This window comes from Leuciscus leuciscus (assembly GCF_965113295.1).
Source record: "Leuciscus leuciscus genome assembly, chromosome: 24".
Taxonomy (NCBI): Eukaryota; Metazoa; Chordata; class Actinopteri; order Cypriniformes; family Leuciscidae; genus Leuciscus; species Leuciscus leuciscus.
This window is the reverse complement of record NC_138723.1, coordinates 2,491,798-2,509,013: the sequence shown is the minus strand read 5'-3', so window position 1 is coordinate 2,509,013 and position 17,216 is coordinate 2,491,798. Positions and strand designations below refer to the sequence as shown.

Here is a 17,216-nt window from a genome sequence, read left to right as displayed (position 1 = left end):
GCCGGCGATACAGCCGACCCCAGGGGGTTAATACCCCGCCCCCTCTCCAGGTTGCAGAGGTGACACTCGGTTCAACTCCACCCCGTTCGGCCATTTTTGTAGTTTGATAGCAGAGATACGATTATCTAGCGGCACAGAAACTTTTGGACATCCAAGATTTGTGTCAATACAGAAAACATTTCATCATTGGATAGTTTTTTCGTTTTATTGAAGTGTTGTTTTATGTCAGCTTAATGCCCGGAACGCTTTTCAGAAAAGATAAGGCAACTTATTTAGCACAATTCACATGGTAATTCAGGAATGCTCCACATGAAACTTTGGTCTTCCGACCTTTTACCACCGTGTCGATTTATTTTGATTAATATGTGCAAGGGAGAGAGAGCAAGACAGCGCTTAGTTTGGAGACGGTGAAGTCTTGTTTACACTTTCGCGCGCACGACCGGGGCTCTCTCTCTGTCTCTGCTCGTTCTTTCAGTTAAACAAGCGCCCTGTCACAAGCGCGGCAGCTCATCTACATTACTCACCGATCAAATAAGACTTTGGCGGGACAAAAAATCGGTTTGACGGGCGCTAAAACAAGTTCAATGCAGGAAAAACCCTGTTGTTGCTGAAGTAGTTATCCTTGAAGTGCTTCGTGCACACAAAAATTACTTTACCCACAGATGTGGGTACATTTCCATGAAAAATAAAACTCAACCAGGCACTTCGAAGAGGTTCTGATGCTGGGAGACGGTGTAATGAAGCGTGTGGGTTACTACATCCAACATCCGAACATTTTGACTTACTCTCTCGTAACTTCTGCATCCTTGAGCTTGGACTACAAAATCACAGCGAGAAATAAAAATGGCGGATTGTTCGAAGTGTTGGGCCGGGAGTTGATGTCCTTATTTGGCAGTTCCGCTGCAGATACTGTGACGTCATTGTTCAAAAAACGTAATAGAGAATAGAAAAATCGGAACAGGTTGCAAAATATGACCAAAACAGAATATGAAGATCTCAACAAAGCACCTGGAGAGACTAATTTCAACTTTTCTGTACTTCTAAACACTCAAAATATACAACAAAATGCATTTAAGGGCTAAAAAGGTGGATTTAGCATGATATGTCCCCTTTAAATGGGTCCGGTCTCTTGAATCCAACACTGAAGTGACTTAAACTGCAGTTCATCCACTGGCCACTAGAGGCCGGCTGCAGAAGAGACTCAGTCCCATAGACCCGCATGTTAAAATGTCCAACTTTACAGCAGAAAAACATGTTTACAGTCTGGTGCTAAAAGGGGTTTTGGTCTTTATATATATACATCACACACACACACACACAGCTAATATTGCCCTTCATGACGACTGTGAGGGGGGTGAATATTTTTATAACTCATCCGTTTAAATTATATTAACACTAGAAGTCCCAGAGTTTTTTAACCCTCCTTTAGCCAAGTGGATGCTAACTGGCCAGTCTTTTGGCTATCATTAGCATCAATTCATGTGTAAATGTGGTCATTACCTGAGCAATCTGCAGGGGGGTTGGGGGGGGGGTGTGTGTGAATGGTTGCTGGTGGCTTGTTTGTATGTGTGGGGGAGGGAGGGCTGCTAAAAGCAGAGAACTTGACTCGCTGCTGTTTCCTGCAGTATATTGCAACTAAACCTGACAAGTTTGGGATCAAGTTTTGGGTGGCTTGCGACCTAAAATCCAAGTACATTTGTAATGTCCTCCTATATCTTGGCAAGGACCCTAGTCGTCCCAGTGGAGAGAGACTGTCTGAAAATGTAGTGATGAGGCTGATGGAACCATTCCTAGACAAGGGCAGAAATGTTACCACGGACAATTTCTTCACATCGCTGTCACTTGCGCATAAACTTCTTAGCCGGAAAACCACCATCCTCGGCACAGTCAACAAGATTCGCCGGGAAATCCCTCAATCCGCTAGAAACACAGATCGCAATGAATTCACCACTCAGGTATGTTGCAGGTCTTTTGTGGTTCTATGTTTATGTGTTTCTAATTTTTAGAATCAACACCGCCAAGTGTGTCATTGTGTCATTGTGTGTAAAAGTGCTATGAAAATAACAATTTATCTTATTTATTAGGTGTTTTCAACCACTGCTGCTACGCTGACGGCGTATGCGGCCAAACGGAAGAAGACCGTCTACATTCTTAGCAGCATGCACAGCGTGATTCAGACTGAAAATACCACCAAAAGGAAGCCAAACACTATCACCCTTTACAACACCACAAAGTGCGGCGTGGATGTGATGGACCAGATGGTGCGGGAGTACACTGTCCGCACAGGGACACGGCGCTGGCCAGTTGCCGTGTTCTATAACATGATTGACATGGCAGCACTGAATGCACATGTGCTGTATCAAGCATGCACCGGAAGGCAGGAAAGACGGGTGGACTTCCTGCTGGAGCTTGCAAGCTTACTCACTCACTTTTTAATATTATTTGTAAATATGTGTACAAATGGTTGGTTTCTTTTTTATTTTATTTTGTACTGTTTTTATCAATAAATCTCAGCAACAAAGGAAAAAAAAAACATGTGTGTTGATTTCTCCCTAAGATGGCAAAATGAAACACAAGTTTCCTTGAAGTGGCTCAGCATGGCCCCACATTGTTTGCATAACAAAAGCAACTGTTCACAGCTGATTAAGGATATTAGCCTAAACCCTTCCAGCCCATCGGCTGTCCTGCGGGTTTTATAGGTAGAAAAGCCAAATGGCTACTCTCTGGGACTTCTAGTGTTAAGCCTTAAAGTTCTGCATAATTAAGGGCGTGGCCACTTGTGACAGGTGGATTGCCGCTGATGTCACTGCTAGCCGTTTGTCTGTTAGCATCACGTCACCTCAGCTAATCTGCCTCGCTGCACAGTTTAGTTTATCCGGGAGTGACGCACGGCCAAGATGGCGACGGCCGGCTCCGCCCACTTCGGGCTTCAGAAACGCTCTTCAGAAACACTACGAGTGACGTCACATACATATTTTTTTTTTTACAGTCTTTGGTCCTGACATGAGAAATCAAATTTGCCTTGATCTTTTGACATATACAAGTTTTAATAGCTTACAATAACGTCATCATTATAAACAAAGCATTTATTTAAAGGTACAATATGTAAGATTTTTGCATCAAATTATCCCAAAATCTCAAGGCCAGTGTTAAATATTTAGTTAAAGTTGATTACTTACCATATCCCAAATTTTTCCAACTATTTTTAAATCGTGAGAAAATTGCGATTTTAACCAAGGAAACGGAGCATTAGAGCAGGGGTGAGCTGGGAGTCGCCAGTCAATTGCGTCATATCTGCGTTACCCTCGGTTTCCGCTCGTACTGCGTGGAGTCCTGGACAAATGCGGAAGTTGTAGTTGTAGCGTCTATCAAGCAACAAACGTTAGCTTGTTTCTTGCAGTCGTTATGGAACACAATTATTCTTTACCGATTGCAGCTGGTTCTGTCGACAAAGCATGCTTAATTTTATATTTTCCAAATGTAGCATTCGGTAATAGTTATGTTTATGTAAGGGAAGTATTATTGCTTTAGGTTTGTGTTTAGTTTATTGACATTGTTTATCGTGTCTGGTGTTTATGGCCATGTACATAAATAGTGTTGCACGATGTACCGGTACCACTCTGCGTGCGTCTTTAGAGCATGTTATGTTATGAGAGGTGAATCTACCAGGCAGTGACATAAGTGTACGCTGAAATAAAGTTTTTCACCTCAGAAAAACGGACTTTCTTGTCCTGTCAGCAGTTATATCCTGTTCTCGTAGCGCACACTCTTCAATTGCACGCGCAAACGTGGCGGCACGCGCTGTATCGCCTCACTGATCAATTGCAAAAGAAACTACGAGCATGCAACGCCGTTACGTTGTAAATTACACGAAATAAAAGTAATGCAGGTATGATTTTCATTCTATTCACCAGGAGCAGTTTCCATGTTTCATTAACAGTTCTTGTTAATATTGTGTATTCACCATGGTAACTGTCCTTTCCATATTAACCCCAAAATGCCACTTTATTTTTCTTTGTGTTATTTTTTATATTTTTAAATGACTGTGGTGGCTCATACCAACATTGTACTAACAAAAACTAGTTTGGGACTGCTATTTAATAGCTTTAGCATAGGCCTAATGTTTATTTATTAGTCTTTACTATTAGTCATATTCTTACAATTTATGTTATATGTATATGTATATATATATATAGGCAAATTATAACATGTTTACACAATTTTTTTTTATATATATTCAATGTAAACTTTTGATTATCATAATTAATAAATCGCAATTACAATTCGAAGGGAATAACCGGCAATTATGATTTTTGTCATAATCGTCTAGCCCTAAGGTGAAGAAACCTGTTTATTATTTATTCATTTGATTTTGCAACTGTTCACTGAAATAGCTGGTTTCAATAAAACTACTTGTGACATGTCATATTTGGCTTTGACTTTGACTGAACATTTGCTCTCACTTTGCGGAAAAAATATCGGATATATATCGTATATCGATATTCAGCCTAAATATATCGGGATATGACTTTTGGTCCATATCGCCCAGCCCTAACTGGGAACTATATTCTCAGAAGGCGAAGCACTGCTACTTCTGTGGAGTGATTTACTCCAACTCTGAGGAACTCTGCTCCTCACCACAGGGCTTCTCAGGCACTGCGAGCAAATCACTCCACAGAAGTAGCAGTGCTTCGCCTTCTGAGAATATAGTTCCCAGTGTGTGTACGGTTAGAAGATGGCTGTGTCTCATGTGACCTTGTTATTTGTACACACTGTGACTATACACATCACAACATGTAAATAGGAAAATGTTGGCGTTATTTTGTCACTTATTGGGAGCAATCGGGCCTCTTTTTTTTTTTTTTTACAGATCGGGCTTTGGTCGGACTCGGGCTCATTTAGCTTCTCTCCTTTCATCGTGCCCATAATATATGTGCACAGTGCAGGCTACTGTATGAAATATTGTTATACTGATGATATTATAAATATGCAACGCAATATGCTAGGGATGTCCCGATACCACTTTTTGCAGAACGAGTCCGATACCGATACTGTAATTTTTGGTACTCGCCGATACCGATACCGTAACCGATACCTGAATTTTCACTGCATTTGTAATTTTTAAATGTATTAGTAGATAAACCAAAAGATTATAAATCATATTAGTTGGCTTAATTTGTTCATCAAATATATATATTTCTTTCAGTTATTTTCATGCTTAATTAACCCCCTGAGGTCTACGGTATCGCCGGCGATACCAGCTCGCTTTTTTTTTATTAGTGTAAAAGAAACTCATAAATACTCTGTTGACTTTGATTTTCCATAGGAGTTTCATACATCAATCGATTCTGTTAAATGTGTATTATTTTTGTGTATACTCACAATAAAAACAAAGTGTTGTGCTTTTTGCCAAATAAAGAAAAATAAACACGAAGCGAGTTCTGCCTTCTCTCTGCCAGTGAAGTCCATTCTGAAACGCGTCCGAAAATTAACAATAACTCAGCGAATACTCAGTCAAACAGACATACAGACAGACAGGCATGAAGCTTGAATTCTCTTCTTTTAAATGAAGTCATTTATATAAAAAAACAATTATTCTCATCTTGTGAAATCTGTATTAAAAGAGAGCGATTCCAGTCGAGCTCATCTCATCTCATTACGTTATAATCGGCCCCGCCCACGGAGAGCGCGCGCTATTCAAACGCAAATGGCTGAGGCAATCCTGTGAACGCCCCCATCAGCTCGAGAAAACACACACGTTTATTTAGATCATTGTTTACACCGTCTTGCAGCGCTGTGAGGAATAATACTAATCGAAAATGTCCCTCAGAAGTGCGGGTATATCGAGGAGCGAGCTGAGGAATACAAGTAAGTTTTTTCCTTCTCACGTGAATTTCTTCACGTGGGTTTCTGTTTATGAATGAATAAACGGCATGAATGCGCGCTGTTTACCACAGCTGGCAAAGACAGTTTAAATTTAAATCGCGTGTGTGAATGAATGATGATGTTTTAGCAAACTGTATTGCTATACTGAGATAAGTAAACATCGACTGAATGTTGAAATAAAATGTAGGCTATTTGTATAAGCAACGTATTAAACTGCAAATTAACAATATGCCCTAATATTTCATGAAAACAACGTTACAGTCAGACGAAATATGAAAGACAACATTTTGTTGACCAGATTTGGGTACAGTTTTTACTGTAGAATATACTGCCACATCAAATAAGCTTTTGTTTAGCCATTTCTATATATAAAATACTATTTTTGTCAAAAATAAAGTCATCAACTAAGATGTTAGCTGTTCCAATGTTGGTTATATTCAAACTAATGAATACATAGATAAAATGTAGGGCCTATAATCATTTTTTTTTACAAAGAAAGAGTACACTTGAAATATTGTTGAAATTGTAATTATTGTTGTAATTGTAACCATTTTAATAAAATAGCAAAACATATTTACAAGATAGATGTAAGCAAAATCTTAAATGGTCAATATAAGTCTTCTTCTAAATATATCTTTTGTCAGTCAGTGTCACACCTGAGTGAATGGCTCATCATTATGCAGAGTGGGTGTATTCTAAGGTGTAAACCACTCCTCGTTCACGCCCCCTCGCATATTGGCTTTCCAAGCAAAACCTGTTTTACATCAATTTAAATCAATGTATGGTTTTATGTGAACGATAAAGCAAGACTATTTTCACATAATTTTGAAGAAAAAACTATAGGCGACGACATCCATAAGTCAAAAGTCTTATTGCCACATATTTAGTATGTGTTTTGTGGTCTTATTTCAAAAATTTTAATTTTTAGTTTTTTCGATAACCACGCATAAACATTATTCTCTCAAAAATGAAAACATGTACATACATGTGGCTCACATATTATTGTAGTCCTGTTTGTGCTATATAGAGTGAATTTACACCTTTGCCATTAATATGTTTATAAGCAACTGAAAAAAGCACAAATGTCAGGGCATGTCAGAACACCCCCAGGGCCCAAAAAAACGCTCAGACTCCAGAGGGTTAAGCCTGCTAAAATGCATTGTATGAGCTTCTGTAAGCCTACTGTCACTGTTCATTCTATTGCTCTATCATATTTTATCTTTCATTTAATAGCACAGCACATATTTAGAGCTGCTTCAGCAGGGCTCAGTGCTGAGGACTGGGTCAGCGGTTCAAATGTTTGTCAAAACCAGTGAAATATCAATTATTTAATCCAATTTTGATACTACAACAAAAACTAGCAGCCTAATTAATGTGAATTTAAAACAAGTAAGCAGTCACTAACAAAATAAAAACAAACAATCGAATTACAAATAGGACAAATATATACAATATAGAACAAAGAAAGGCTACAAATGAAATAAACAGTGTTTTTAGAGTTTTTCGGGTATCTAACAGTACAGAAATTTGAATAAAGTAATCAAATGTGAAAAAAGCATATTCATTACTGTATGAATTATATATAGATGGATATTTTCTAAAGTTGAAAAGGGTAGCCTATTTAGTCAAGAGCAGTGAGTATTTATTTCTCCTTTGTTTGATTAGCATTAAAACACAGAAGCAGGTTTATCAAACTGCTGCCCCTTTAAGACCGAACGCACAGACCGCACTTGAACATGCTACGTTCATTTGAGATATAACCGACTTTGTTTACTATAGGATACTCACCAAGACGGGCGTTATTACATTGTGTGTGAATTCGTCCGTACAAGCGCAAGACGTGAAAGACAATTTAATTCAGTATTCGCGCTGAGACGCTGGTTTGTGGGGCGCGCGCTTCGGATGTTTGCGTTCATGAAACTTCTTAACCTGCACACGTCCTGTAATAACGTAGGGAACCACTCGTTATACTTCAGTCAGGTAACAGTTCATGTTTTACTTTACTTAGGCTACATATACGATTTAGTTTTCATCCAAATAACATGTGCTGAGTGAACGATCAGCAATCAAGAGCATTCAACAGAAGTGCGCTCGCTCTCTCGCTCTCTCTCTGTCTCTCTCTCTCGTCAGTTAACGTTAATAATAAGCTAAAGCTACATGCCTCGTTTAATTTCGTTGCCATTGACATCCGACTGAACAAACTTTCCACTGATGTCTCGTCTGTTTAAACTAAGGCATGTGCTCGACCAGCTCGCGCGTCTATGCCTCAGTTCACCTCGACAAAGCACTCGCGGCGGCCAGTTTCGTTTCGCAAAATGGACGTGGTATCGGTGCGTGGTATCGGCGAATTTTTATGAGTACGAGTACGAGTATTTGAGGACAGTATCGGCCCGATCCCCGATGCCAGTATCGGTATCGGGCCATCCCTACAATATGCAATTACGTGCATGCAATGCATCAGGTGACAGTTGACCATGCAGAGCATCAGGGAGAAGTTGGAGCGTGGGGAGTTACTAAAAGTTCCCAACACTTCAGGAAAAGCTGCATTTCGAAAGAGTTTTGATTTGATTAACACAACAAACAATGAGCCTGAAGCCTTCAACAGTGGATACTGTTCTTCTTCTTCACAACACTCGCGAATAAACAGTGAATGAGCCTAAGTTACTCAGTTCAACAGATTTTTTTAAATTTATTATATTTGTATTATTATTTAACGTTAGCCAGTTGGCGAAGAGTTCTTTGAAACGTTGTTCTTCAGTTTTTTTAAAACAAAAACATAGACTTCACTGTATAAATTATACATTGATACTTACAGGGTGGCCGCGGGTCCTTAAAAAGTCTTAAAATGTCTTAAATAAAGTTTTCCTAATAAAAGGCCTTAAAAAGTATTAAAATGTCTTAAATTCAGATTCGATAGGTCTTAAATATTTCTGGTCACGTTACCGCTAAAGTTTCTCCAGTCTGACGGACCTAATGTCCGTCAAATAACCAGTGAAGCATCGACTCGCCAGAATGATTCAGATTTTATTACATAAACAGCTATTGATAATGATAATGTAGGCTTTTTCTGGTAACGCTGTTGAGGCTCGCGCTGCTTGTCTCTGTGATAGATTTTATAGGAAGAAATCAAAACAAATGAGCATAACGGCAAACATAAAAAAAATCCCAGAAGAAACATACTGAGGTAAAAAATTTAAATGTTGAGTTTTTTATTTATAACGTGATATAGTTAAGTAACATAACATGACGGGAGCTATTTTGCTGAATATTCTCACGATTGCAAATGTTACATTGATTTTAGTTCAGTAAACAAGTAGTGAATATTAAATTATTTCAATTACTTAGGTTAAATATTATACTAGGGGTGTAATGATAGGCGTATTCGTATTGAACCGTTCGAACGGTTCGTTGGACCATTTTTCCTGCCGACCAAAATTTAGTTATTTCAAATGTAGGCGCGTTGTACGAGATGTACGAGACGCCGGCGCGACCACAACATTGCCCAACATCAAATGGCAAACGTAATGCAAACGGAACGAAACTACTCGTTATTGTGTGGTTGAAGGACCGTTTATCAGTTTGGACCAGTGCAGCGCGAGCCGATCGTGATCATGTGACACTGTTACTACACAGCACTAATAAGAGATCCAGTCAAGAAAGCATTTGAATTCGCCACAGAAGTAAAAACATCGCTGCGAGATCTAGTGAGAAACATTCACATTTCTCTGTTATTAACGGATCAAACAGCGCGTGGAAACCTGGAAGAAAGATTGTGCCATGAATGAACTATCCAGTGTCAACAGATCAGCAACATTCACCATGGATTTACTGTAGTAACACTAACTGCAACCATGGAAGTTTGGCAGGAATAGTAGGCTATAATGCCTTCACGTAACAATACGTCGGTTTTATTTTGACATTATGAATACACTTGCTGCCCTCAAATGTTAATCTGAACTAAAATAGACCTTTGTTTATAACTACTACAATATGACATTTCATTTTTTCCAAGGAGCTGTTTTGTTTTATATGCAAAGTAAAAAAAAACATCATACTTTATGATGTCAGTTTTAATATAAAAAAGAATAAAAAAAATTTTATCAAGGAAATTTCTCTGGCATTTATTTCTTTATGCTGTATCAGAAACGTACCGAACCGAACCATGACACAAGTGTATCGTATCGAACCGAACCGTGAATTTTTGAACCGTTACACCCCTAATATATACGCATGTAATATAATGTGTATTTCCATCACAGGTTTGGTCTTAAATTTCATTCAAAGTGGCATTAAAAAGGTCTTAAAAAGTCTTAAATTTAACTTGTTTATATCTGTAGACACCTAAAGCTACTATTAAAAGTTATCAGTCAAGAGCAGTGAGTGATTTTCTCTTTGCATTTTGTTGTTTTATTCAAATTAAAGGGATAGTTCTGCTAAAAATTCAAATTGTCATAATTTACTCTCTCAAGTTGTTTTAAACTCGAATAAGTTTCTTTCTTCTGTTGAAAATAAAAGTTATTTGGAAGAATGTGGGTAACCAAACAGTTGATGTGCCCCAGCAGAGAATATCTAATAGGAAGAGAATTGGCACTCTCTGGTAACTTCCGGTTTCTGGGCTGCAGTAACCCGTCTCTGTCCATGCGGGGGCGCTCACAGGACGAGTGCAGAATGAATGGAGGTCTATGGCGCTATACCCATCAAAATCCACTTTTCTCAGGATATAATTTTTTGTCTAGTAATTTGAATGTTGTATTCGAAAGGAGATGCAAAGAAATTACACATTGCTGGGTGTTAGATTTTTTAGAGTCACTTATTTGCTTTAAAAAGTCTTTTAAAATCAGTCAATGACGTCATACACATCGTACGACCAGAGATACTGCTTTACGGCAATCCTTCAGTCGCTTTGGTGCTTTCGCGCTCTGCACTTTCTTTTCTCTCGAGGCATTGACAACACAGCTGACACAGGTAACTACACAACACAGCTGACACAGGTAAACACACAACACAGCTGACACAGGTAAACACACGTGCTAGAAGAGTTTTTGTTTTGTTTGTTTCTGGTCCTGCTTCGGATGCCACCAAGCGGTATCTCTGGTCGTAATCAGTCCTTCACTGACCAATCAGCGTTCATTTGCATAATGCTAGCGTGTTATGGGCAACAACAACTCAATGTGTAAGAAATCGAAAGGACATAAGTACTCGTTCAATCAACTTTCGACCTATAACCCATGTTGAACTTGCAAAACCTACAATCAAATCTGAGATTTCTCAACGGCAATCGGGTGAAAGAGACAAATTTAGCCGTCTAGCCCCATAGACTCCCATTCATTCTGCACTCATGGGCGATCGCCCCCAGTGGAGCTCTGGTGGAACTACAACCAAAATTCGGTACAATAGGACTTAATAGGAAGTGCCAAGGCTCTCCGTAGACGGGCTCTGACCCCAGGGACTTATATAGTATATTTTTCTCCTATGGAAGTCAATGGGGACCAGCTACTGTTTGGATAGCCACATTCTTTAAAATATTAATATTAGAAAAATATTAGAAAATATTAGAAGGAAATGAATACAGGTTTGGAACATCATTAGAGTGCGTTAAAAATTCGATAATTTTCATATTTTGGGTGAACTACCCTTTAAGGACAAGCGGCAGTTTGTTTAAGAGCTCTTTAAGAGCTGCGTGCGACGCGTCTAATATACACGCATTTGACAAGCAGATTTTCTCTCAATTTTCTCAAGTTTGCTTTCACTTTAGACATAACCGACTTTGTTTATGTAAACCTTGTGTGTATTTGACAGTATTAGCACAATAAGACTCGAAAGATAACTTAGTCCAGTATCCAGGCGCTGGTAGACAGGCGTTTAGTGCATGTGAGCTTCACATGTACGTACGCACTGAGAAACGCACACGTTAGAACAGCGCATCAGCACGCAAATTAAATGTTCAAACTTTTATGAACTGCAGTGTCCCGTTCCGCTGCGTTAACATTTAATGTGAATATACGTCGCATTGTTCAGTATCTTGGGACAGAGGCGCCAGAACAGCAACTGATAGAATCCACAGTAGTACGATATTTCATCAAAAGCAGATCGTGGAGACATTTTAATCGTCCACGATCAAACATCGTCATATCGCACACCCCTACCGTGTGAGGTGCGCCGCTTCCCGCTTGCGCTGTTCTGTAGTTTATTAAAAGTTTATTAATTCTGAACGTGTCGCGTCTCGCTTGTCTATCTATATTGCACCAAATGCGACACTGCAGTCCCTTGTGAAGTCGATTGGATGAACGGTTCTCGAAATAATCAAAATGCAAACGGACAGACAGACACATAGAGAATACTGCCTTTATTAGAGAGAAGAATATGTTCAGCCCCCTCTCTCTGAAGCTTCCCATATTCTATGTTCATTACTACCGAAGCTTCGAAGCTCAAAAAATGGTATTCGGACCATCCCTATACTGACCACTTCAAGTATCTGGGCTCCACCATCACCAGTCACTTGTCGCTTGACAAAGAAATAGACACACGTATTGCAAAAGCTGCTGCAATATTGTCCAAACTCAGCATGAAAGTGTGGGACAACAATAACATCTCATTGAATACCAAACTCAGAGTATACCAAGCATGCGTTCTCAACACCTTGCTGTATAGCAGCGAAATCTGGACGACATATGCCAGACTGGAAAACCGCTTGGAAAGTTTCCATAGATAGGTCATGTGCGCCGTATGAAGGATGGCCGTATTCCCAAGGATATACTATATGGTGAACTAGCTACAGGACACCGTCCTCTAGGTCGACCAGCACTGCGTTACAAGGATGTTTTCAAGCGTGATTTGAAAACCACCGGTATAAACCCAGATACCTGGGAGTCACTTGCAGAAAATCGCAGGGCATGGAGAACTACAGTAAGTGATGGAATCCAAAGGGGAGAAGTGAAGAGACTCCAGCAGTTGAAGGACAAAAGAAGTCTCAGGAAGGAGAGGAAACCAAGCCATGACTCCAACCCGCCATCCAGCTTTGTCTGCCTAAATTGCGGCAGAGCCTGCCATGCATGGATGATAGGACTACTGAGCCACTCCAGATGTTGCCAACAAAACAAAACAAAAATGACTGAAAAAGATAAAGAAGGCGCAGCCATTGTCTTTCGAGACAGAAGGGGCCTACTATATATATCATCATATCGTCCAGCCCTAAAACTTGTGTAGTTTTTGTCAGTGTTTATTAAAAAACATCCAATTATGCAGAATATATAATGGTAAATATGTAATTGAAGAGTTGTCAATACAATATATAACAATACAATATATAGGGTGATTTTACCCCTAAATTCAACATATCGACACAAAATGAAAACTGCAAATCCAGCTTTCTCTGCCTGGATCCAGTTGTTTCTGTGAATCACAGCGATCCATTTGCTGTGGCGCGACACTGTTTGAGAGGGTCTTTTCTAGGGATGGGTACCGAAATCCGGTATTAAGCGGGCCCTGGTGCTGAATTATGAAAGACCGCTGGATCGATAAGCTCGGACGTTATCGCTTCTGCTGTCGGTGCTGGAGAAATTAAGAAAGTACACGTGCTATGTATTATTGCTATTAAGAAATGATTATCTTGCAAATTTAATCTCGCCAGCCACTTCTATATATAATAATATTGAACCATTTGTCTGTGATGCATTTTTGCTAAAGAGAGAGAGTGTGTGTGTGAGAGAGAGAGAGAGAGAGAGAGAGAGAGAGAGAGAGAGAGTGTGTGTGTGTGTGAGAGAGAGAGAGAGAGAGAGAGAGAGAGAGAGAGAGAGAGAGAGAGATCTTTACCGCAGAGCCACGGCGCGCACAACACAACAGCCCTGTTTAATGAGTGACGATGAGGACAGAACTAAACATTCAAACCGTTACACTTTAGATCTTTGATATTAAACTAATTTAGTTTTAGATTTAGGCTTCCAATGATTATAAAATTAAGATATTTGAGGTATAACCATTAAAAACTAAAGCCGCATTCTGTCTAGCGCAACTTCCTTCCCTTCACAGCGGTGTGCTGTCATTTCTCTCTAAAACCCAAACATAACGTCAGAATCTGCACGATCGGTGATTGTTGTAAAATGTAGTCTATACTGTTGCTAAACTGCTGGACGCGTTTGATAATAAAAGGCTATTAAAAGTACCAAAATTGACGCAAAAGATGCTGTTCCAAATGTGGCGCGCGCGCCCCGAAACACACCACAACGAGACAAGCAACGTATATTTTGGGCTTCGTGTGCGCATCTAAACGATCAAATATACACACAAATATATCAAAATGGCCGTCTTGGAGATTCACGTAAACAGTTTATTCACTTAAATACAGTATGTCTTAAATGGGCGTAAATAGTTGGGAGAAAATATGAGGCGTAATAATGATTAGATCTGCATTTGGTCTTAAAGAGGCAGCAGTCTAATAAACCTGCTGACGATTGCTCCATTAATGTGAATCAAACAACAAAAGGCAAAGAGAAAATCAGTCGCAGCTCTTGAATGATATAAGCTTTAATCTATCTATGATAAACTATGCAGTGTTATTTTACATCTGACTTTATCAGATGTCTTTTTAGCCCATATTACTCCTGAACAGTAATGTCAGTAGACCTCCTCGCATCCGCTGCCTCTCCACGAACTAAGCGACGGAACTCACACTCTTCTCTCACGCGTGACGACGGAGGACAGAACTAAACACTCAAACGTAGCCTGGTTACACTTAAGGTCTGGGATATTAGTCTGATTTTATTTTAGATTTAGGCTTCCAAAGATTATACAAATAATATATTGAGGTAAAACCATTAAAAACTATTGCCACATTCTGTCTAGCACAACTTCTTCCCTTCGCAGCAGTGTGCTGTCATTTCTCCCTAAAACTCAAACTTAACGACAGAATCAGCACGAGCCGTGATTGCTGTAAAATGCAGTCTAGCTACTGTTGCTAAATTGCGGGATGCGTTTAATAATAAAAAGAGTTATTAAAAGCACAAAGATATGCGCAAGAGATGCTGTTCCCAAGACGGCTCCGAAACAGACCGCAACGAGATAAGCTAATTATACTTTGGGTTTCATGTGCGTGTCTAAACGATCAAATGTACACAAAAATATGTCAAAATGACCCGCTTGGAGATTCATTTAAACACAGTTTATGTCTTAAATGGACGTAGTTATGGAAATAGTTGGGGGAAAAGATGATGCATCAGTAGCTTATTAGATCTGCACTCAGTCTTAAAGGGACCGCAGTCTAATAAACATGCGGACAATTGCGCCATTACTGCGAATCAAACAACAAGAGAAAACCACTCATAGCTCTTGAAAGAATAACTTCAGCTTTAATAAGCATTAATCTATTTATTATAAATTATTCAGTGTTGTTTTACATTTGATTACTTTATTAGATTTCTTTTTAGACCATACCTGAACAGTAATGTTAGTAGACCTTCTTGAAATTAAAGCACTGTGTAGGCATATATAGGCTAATGTGTATCTTTGTTTAATTGTTTATCTTTTGTTTATCTATTGTTTATCTTTGTTTAATATATATATATATATATATAAGAATACCGTTAAAGTAGTTTTGTATTCATGGTTACAAATGAAATGTTTAACCTTTTGAGCGGTATCCGGTTTGGTCCCATATATGGGATTTTTATTTCTGTGCCCCCCAGAGTACGGTGCCACATATCGGATTTAGAATGTTCAGTGACGACATAACTGCCAGATTCAAATTGTGCGTTCACGTGTTGGTTGGCGCTGAGCCAGAGACTAAGCACTAGTAAAGCAATACATTTGGAGTTTGTAAAATACACACTGATGTCTGTGGAAGCAGCAATAACAATCCATTCAAATATAATTTGCCGACGTGGGGTCTGAGGTGTTTTCTGGCCCTGGAGGTGTTCTGACATGCTCCATTTGTGCTTATTTCTGTTACTTGTGACATTTTCATGGCTAAAGTCTGATTACACTCTATTCAGCACAAACTCTGCTACAAGAATATATCAGCAGCATGTATGTAAAAGTTTGTAGTTTTGAGATAATGACATTTATGTGTGGTTTGTGAAAGAAAACAAAAAATAATTGTCACTGAAATAAGGCCATGAAACCAATACTGATTATTTCTTCACAAGACTTTTGAAAATTGTATCACATAGCCTAGAATTAGGCATGTGCCGGTATCAAATTTTCATGCTGCGATTAATTGATTGAGCTTTTATCACGGTATACAGTATTATCACGATATTTTAATTGCTCAAGAGAAACGGATGGAAAAACAACTTGCATCACAATAGGTGTAATTGTGATTGTCAAAACATTTGGTAACTAAACAGAATTTTACACAATTTTCACGATTTCAATTCAATTCTTGGGATTTGATTTCAATCTTGATTCATTATTGACTCTTTGGATAAATATTAGGTAGGCTATAGTAGATAGCCTACATGTTAATTTTTCTCAAGAAAAAATATATCTCACATAATGCTGTAAACATACAGAGAGCCCTGTCAGCTGGTATTATTAAAGGTTAAAAATTAACAAAATAATTTAAATATAATTTGGTTTTCATTATAATGACAATTATGACACAAGTAAAAATATAATACAAATGTAATACAGTGCACATATTTATCAAAATACTCCTCTCTATAGCTATTTTTTCTAGTCAACTAATGTGTTGGTCATTAAATGGCTTTCCTGAGGTAAATGTAACGTTCTGTGAATTGTTCACCGGCAGTTTTATTGACCTCTTTCCGTGGTTGAAAAACACTGATTGATCGATATTATGTATGAGGCATAAATACCTTACGGTAAGTTGTACTGTATCTTTAAATAAAAAGTAACAGATGATCGGTTTACTTGAACTGAGGCGCTACAGCGATCGGTCACGTCACATTTACAAGCACCAAAATGGTATTTATTGTCTGAATTTTGTAATAAAATGGACAGAACCTGAGAGCTGAGAATTTTTTTCATATCAAAAGTAACCTGCCCTGTCTAGTCTGTCGGTGTCAGTGTCCTCTTTGCTCCGTGATTTTTCTCTGCGTGAGAAAATGGATGTGTGGCGCGAGAGCGTGTGAAAAGTGTCAATTGCATGAGTCTCACGCTGAATGCGTAGAGTTGGCAGCCCTGTTTTAGAAGGGGATAAATTGAAGGCAGCGTTCCTCCTTCCGCCATGCTTCTTCTCCATGTGAGGATTAGACTAGAGTGCGCACTGCGCCGCATGCACACAGTGCTTCTACATGTGGGGATTGTTTACATCAGAGTGTGCACGTGTTTCGCGCAGCATATACACAGTGTTTGTTTAAGCGGTTGATAGAAAA

At 39.0% G+C, this 17,216-nt stretch overlaps 1 protein-coding gene and 1 long non-coding RNA gene across 2 annotated transcripts in view; both read left to right on the top strand.

Moving 5' to 3' along the window:
* The window catches only part of LOC309488882 (uncharacterized protein), a gene marked incomplete at its 3' end in the record, with an annotated part of 120,423 nt that overhangs the window by 9,571 nt on the left and 93,636 nt on the right, over positions 1-17,216 (top strand). The window lies entirely within an intron of this gene.
* LOC309488960 lies at positions 1,395-2,259 on the top strand. The gene is made up of 2 exons (XR_014202307.1): positions 1,395-1,955; positions 2,085-2,259. It is a non-coding gene; the product is annotated as an uncharacterized lncRNA (long non-coding RNA).